Below are 6129 nucleotides of genomic sequence, written 5' to 3' on the forward strand. Positions count from 1 at the left end.
AATAGACCACCAACACATAGGTAAGTGATCCGCCAACACACGGGTAAGTGATCCACCAACATATGGGTAAGTGATCCATCAACACATGAAGAATAGACCACCAACACATAGGTAAGTGATCCGCCAACACACGGGTAAGTGATCCACCAACATATGGGTAAGTGATCCATCAACACATGGAGAAGTGATCCATCAACATATGGGTAAGTGATCCACCAACACATGGGTAATTGATGCACCAACACACGGAGAATAGACCACCAACACATAGGTAAGTGATCCACCAACACACGGGTAAGTGATCAATCAACACATGGGTAATTGATCAATCAACACATAGGTAAGTTATCCATCAACACATACGTAAGTGATCCATCAACACAATTTGTGACTGCTGTAATCAGCTGGTAACATTTTGACTTAAGAAACCACCCGTTTCTAATTTTAAAATGATAGACTGATTAGAGGGAAAGCAGTTAGTCAACAGCACTCACCGCCACCTCTTGGGCTACTCTTTACCAACAAATAGTGGATTTAACTTTTGTCTTATAACGCCCTCACGGCTGAAAGGGAGAGCATGTTCGATGACGGGATTCGAACCTTCGACGTGGAGATTGCGAGTGGAATGCTCTATTCACCAGCACATGTCAAGCCTTCCGAAAGTGTTAATGTATTGCTTGCGACACAGTTAGCCGGTGGGACAACGGTAAGTCTACGGGGTTACAACGCTCAAATCCGGGGTTCGATTCCCACCGCGGTGCCCAAAACAGATAGTCCAATGTGGCTTTGCTCTAAAACTGACACACATGCGACAAATGAAAATGGACGGAACTTAACGAAAGTTGGTGAAGATTTTGATCGAGTTGCTTAAATATAGGAGTTACTGTTTGATTATGAATAATAGTAATGGCACAGACCGTCTTCTCAAACAACAAGTTATAAACTAAAAAAATGTTAACACCGTAATTTTAATATTTGTATTTACTGATAACAACTATCGAAAAACGTCTCTAACCCTTGAAATGTAATCACTTTCAAGCCCATGCGTATCTCAAGTATAATTTCCCATTTGGGAAAAAAGACGTTTATGAAATGACGAAGTAAAATATTAACATCTAAGGCTGTTTGTCCATGTTTAACGAGCTGCTTTCATTCCCTGTAAAAGAACCTAGTCCAATCGAAAAGAAACGGATACTCGTTATATGCGTTTCGGTAACTAACATGTTAAAACGTTAACGGTCAAATAACCTGACACAGACAGGGTAATTAAATGAGAATGACCAAAATAAGGAAGCGTTTAGTTTTAAAAAATGGGCTAAATTTGTAGAGAAAATTTGATTTCTCTTTTGGAAAGTTCAAATTTGGTTAAGAAAGAACGCGTGAGGTTGATGCTGTTCTTCTCCTCTTGCTATCTGGGGGCGGAGAAAATCTTCAGCGGTCGGAAGACTTTTTTCGAGGCACACCCCAAGTAACAGGAAGTGATCAGCTTAGGACACGCCCGCTTTACGCCGGAGAACACGGTTTTAGACAAGCAATCGAAGCTGAGATAAAAACTTTCTTTTTAACGAAGAAAGGTAGCTGTAATATTACAAGACGACGGGAAAACAGGGAAATTCAACTGTCGCTTAATTAAAATTATCATCTTCTGTTTGCAGAAGGTGTTGGAATTAGATAACAAATTAAACCAGCTTACTCGATTGCACGTAACTTAATTGGTTGCTTACTCCTTACACCAGACGTCCCTGTTTGTCATAGTTATTAAAATTCCTTCGTGGGCCTCGGGGAAATATTCCCGGTTTCCCCGCCCTCTTGGTGTGCCTGTATATTAATAATCATGGTAATTGACTAAGACGTTTGAGAGATATCACTGTGAAGACGGCGATGATTGGCTGAATCCGATACGACGTAAGACATGCCAGAAGTTTTCAAACATTAAGTTACTAAGCCTATCAAACATTGGTTCGGCTATGTTTGAATTATTGTTCGAATGCGTTAAGTTAGTACAAAATAACATTAAAACTGGAACACTTTTGTCCATGTAAATATAAATAAAGTGTTCCAGTTTTAATGTTAATGTCCATGTAAATAGCGTTAAGTTAGTACAAAAAACACTTTGTTCCCATTACAGACTACCAAATCTTAACACTTTGTTCCCATTACAGACTACTAAATCTTAACACTTTATTTCAGAATATGTTTCTTTAAACAGTTGTTCATGGCTGTATAATCTATATGTAAGTAGCGTTAAGTTAGTACAAAATAACATTAAAACTGGAACACTTTATTTATGTCCATGTAAGTAGCGTTAAGTTAGTACAAAATAACATTAAAACTGGAACACTTTATTTATGTCCATGTAAACAGCGTAAGTTAGTACAAAATAACATTAAAACTGGAACACTTTACTTTTACAGACTACCAAATCTTAACACTTTGTTTCCATTACAGACTACCAAATCTTAACACTTTGTTTCCCGTTACAGACTACCAAATCTTAACACTTTGTTCCCATTACAGACTACCAAATCTTAACACTTTGTTTCCCATTACAGACTACCAAATCTTTGGGGTAAAATATTAAGATTTGGTAGTCTGTAATGAGGTAAAATATTAAGATTTGGTAGTCTGTAACGGGAAACAAAGTGTTAAGATTTGGTAGTCTGTAACGGGGAACACAGTGTTAAAATTTGGTAGTCTTGTTCAGAGTTTCTCAACCCCCAGTCCGTCACAACCATCTTTCCGGACAGTGAGATTTCACTAAAACAAACAAATAAAAACTGACAGAATATTCAAATATAAATCGTAATGATTTTAGTGGTCCGTGACAGTTTAGGGAGGCAGTGAGTCGGTCTGGTACAGTTTAGGGAGGTAGCGAGCCGGTCCGCGACAGTTTAGGGAGGCAGCGAGGCGGTCCGCGACAGTTTAGGGGGGTAGCGAGCCGGTCCCTTGTGTTGAAAAGGTTGACAAACGTTCGTACAGTTAGCATATCGTGTTTAATTCTGTTTTCATAAATCTGCGCCCCTGATTAGGGGAGTAGCGTAATCAGGGTTAGGAGATTGAGAGGAATAAATAACCAAGGGACTCCATTCATTGGTTGTTTGTTTCGGAAATTCGCGCATAGCTATACGAGGACCATCCGCGCTAAGCCGTCCCTAATTTAGCAGCGATAGACTAGAGGGATGGCAGTTATTCAACAAAAATCCCCGTCGACTCCTGGGTTACTCTTTTTACCAACGAAGAGTGGGATTGATCGTCCCATTATAATGCCCCTCCCCAAGCATGTTCGGTGTCTGGGATTCGAGCCAGCGACCCTTAGATTGCGAGTCGAGCGCCCTAATCACCAGGCCTATTAGGGCTAGGAGATTGAGAGGAGAGAATTACCAAGGGATTCCAAAGTTGGTTGTTTCGGAAATTCGCGCAAAGCCACCGAAGAGTACTAACCTAGGATTTCCTTAATTGTGAAATGATAATCTAGAGGGAAGGAAGACAATCAACAGCACCCATCGCCTACTCTTATAGTGGGACTTCATGGCCCCAAAGTACGAAACTCGTCTGTTTTCGACAGTGGGGGGCGAATAACAAACCACTGGATTCACAATTGGGCACACTAACCGCTTGTACACGCCCGGTACCATTTGATATTAGACGAATAAACGCAAAGAGTGATTTTTTTTGGAGATTGGGGAGGGGGGGGGGTTGAAAATTGAGAAAGAAGTTTGTCGTTGCGTTAAAATAAATGTAAGTATTTTTTTAGCTATTCAGTTTTACGTTGTACTGAGAGTGAACAATGAGTGAGTGGTAAACAATGTACATTTGAGAACACATGTTTCCAAAGCTAGTGAACGATACGACTGCCATCTTTAATTTAACAGTTTTAATAGTTTGAGTCATTATAAGTGTCCCTAAATGTTGGTTTAATCAACCATTACGACAATTCTATCTTTTCTGTTTTTTTAACTTTTGGGTGGATCCGCCATCATTTACTGATGTTGGAATCATTCTCCTTCACCTCCTAGTGGCTAAGCTGTAAGTCTGCAGGCTTACGACGCTAAAATTCGGGTTTCGATATCCATGGTGGGCAGAGCACAAATAGCCCATTGCGTAATTAGTTTTGTGCTTAATATCAACCAAACCAAGTCGATCGAACCTAGCGTGACCCAATGATTAGCGTGCCGAGTGTTGGATCTAAGGTTCCGTGTTTCGCGCCCTGTTACCGCTAAAACAAAATCGCGTTTTGCACTTTGTGGTCGCGACTGCGTTATAAGGGTGATAGTCAAATCCAACTGCTCGATTAGACAACAGCAGACAAAGAGTTGGCGGTGGGTACTATTGATTAGTTGCCTTCCCTCTAGTCTATCAGTACAGAATTGGAACGGTCAGAGCAGGTAATCCTTGAGTAAAATCCATAAGGAAACATAAATCACATCTTTCCTTTCTTTCTGTAATATAAAATCAAATATATATTATATCTTAGGACCTTAAAGGTTGGCTTGGTTCAAGATCGAAGCGATAGAGTACAGGTTTCACAGACCAGCGATAGAGTACAGGTTTCACAGACCAGCGATAGAGTACAGGTTTCACAGACCAGCGATAGAGTACAGGTTTCACAGACCAGCGATAGAGTACAGGTTTCACAGACCAGCGATAGAGTACAGGTTTCACAGACCAGCGATAGAGTACAGGTTTCACAGACCAGCGATAGAGTACAGGTTTCACAGACCAGCGATAGAGTACAGGTTTCACAGACCAGCGATAGAGTACAGGTTTCACAGACCAGCGATAGAGTACAGGTTTCACAGACCAGCGATAGAGTACAGGTTTCACAGACCAGCGATAGAGTACAGGTTTCACAGACCTCATTAGTCAACATCAAGGAGTTTTTATTATTTAAAACAAAAATGAAATCTTTATGTAGACGAGGAATCATTTCGACTGACTCCAAATGACCAGATTAGCACAGATCTTTGTAGTTAGTTTTACCTTTGTTACTTATTAGGCTATAGTGATTACTTGCTACTATAAAATGACATTTGGAGGTATTAACGAAATCCTTGAAGTAACTAGGCGCTATTCCACGAACACTAATAAGGTCAACGCAGATCCTTCAAATTGAAAGCTACAGAACACGGCTTTGTAGTCCAAATTAATGGGATCGTTCGTACTTTAAATTGTTTACTCCGAAGTCTGATCGAGACAAAACTAAAAAACGTTGCATACTTTATGGTCATTTACTGAAATTTTTCTTAAGGATTAAATTCTGGTTATTTATCTGAACTGAAATATATTTTACTTGCGATCATGAAAACTAATTTTCAGAGGAGTTTCAATTAAGAACTCTGTTTTCATGCTTCAGGAATATTGACGTAATCTCTCATTCCTGGTGATATTAAAAGATTTTTTTTCACCTTCTGGTATTACTTAGTTCTCATTTGGTACGTTTTAATTTGACATTTCAGCTGGCATCACGAACTCATGTGCTCAATAAACCTCACGCGAAGCTGGTTACAAATAGAATTATTATTACTGAAACACAGAGAGTCTGAATTAATACATCACATCAAAGTGTACAGTTTAGGTTATTTGTGTAATGTTTAAATTTCATGTTTATTTTTTCATTTGCAACAAAAGCTATATTTAAGTTAAATACTAATTAACTTTCTGTAAGTTGAACAATCAAACTTGTACTTTCATATCGCATTTACACAAGTGAATAAATATTAAACATTTGTCTTAAAAAATAGTGGGCTATCTGTAGACCACAACACATATTACATGCAAAACATCCACTATATTCCACTACTACTATAGTAGACTGTCTGTAAACCACAACACATATAACATACAAAACATCCACTATATTCCACTACTATTATAGTAGACTGTCTGTAGACCACAACACATATAACATACAAAACATCCACTATATTCCACTACTATTATAGTAGACTGTCTGTAGACCACAACACATATAACATACAAAACATCCACTATATTCCACTACTACTATAGTAAACTGTCTGTAGACCACAACACATATTACATACAAAACATCCACTATATTCCACTACTACTATAGTAGACTGTCTGTAGACCACAACACATATAACATACAAAACATCCACTATATTC

General features: G+C 38.8%; 1 protein-coding gene across 1 annotated transcript in view; it reads right to left on the reverse strand.

Annotated features, from left to right (window-relative positions):
• Window positions 1-6129, reverse strand: part of LOC111083248 (organic cation transporter protein-like) — a gene marked incomplete at both ends in the record, with an annotated part of 19588 nt that overhangs the window by 12460 nt on the left and 999 nt on the right. The window lies entirely within an intron of this gene.

Source organism: Limulus polyphemus, unplaced genomic scaffold (genome assembly GCF_000517525.1).
Source record: "Limulus polyphemus unplaced genomic scaffold, Limulus_polyphemus-2.1.2 Scaffold8748, whole genome shotgun sequence".
NCBI classification, from domain to species: Eukaryota; Metazoa; Arthropoda; class Merostomata; order Xiphosura; family Limulidae; genus Limulus; species Limulus polyphemus.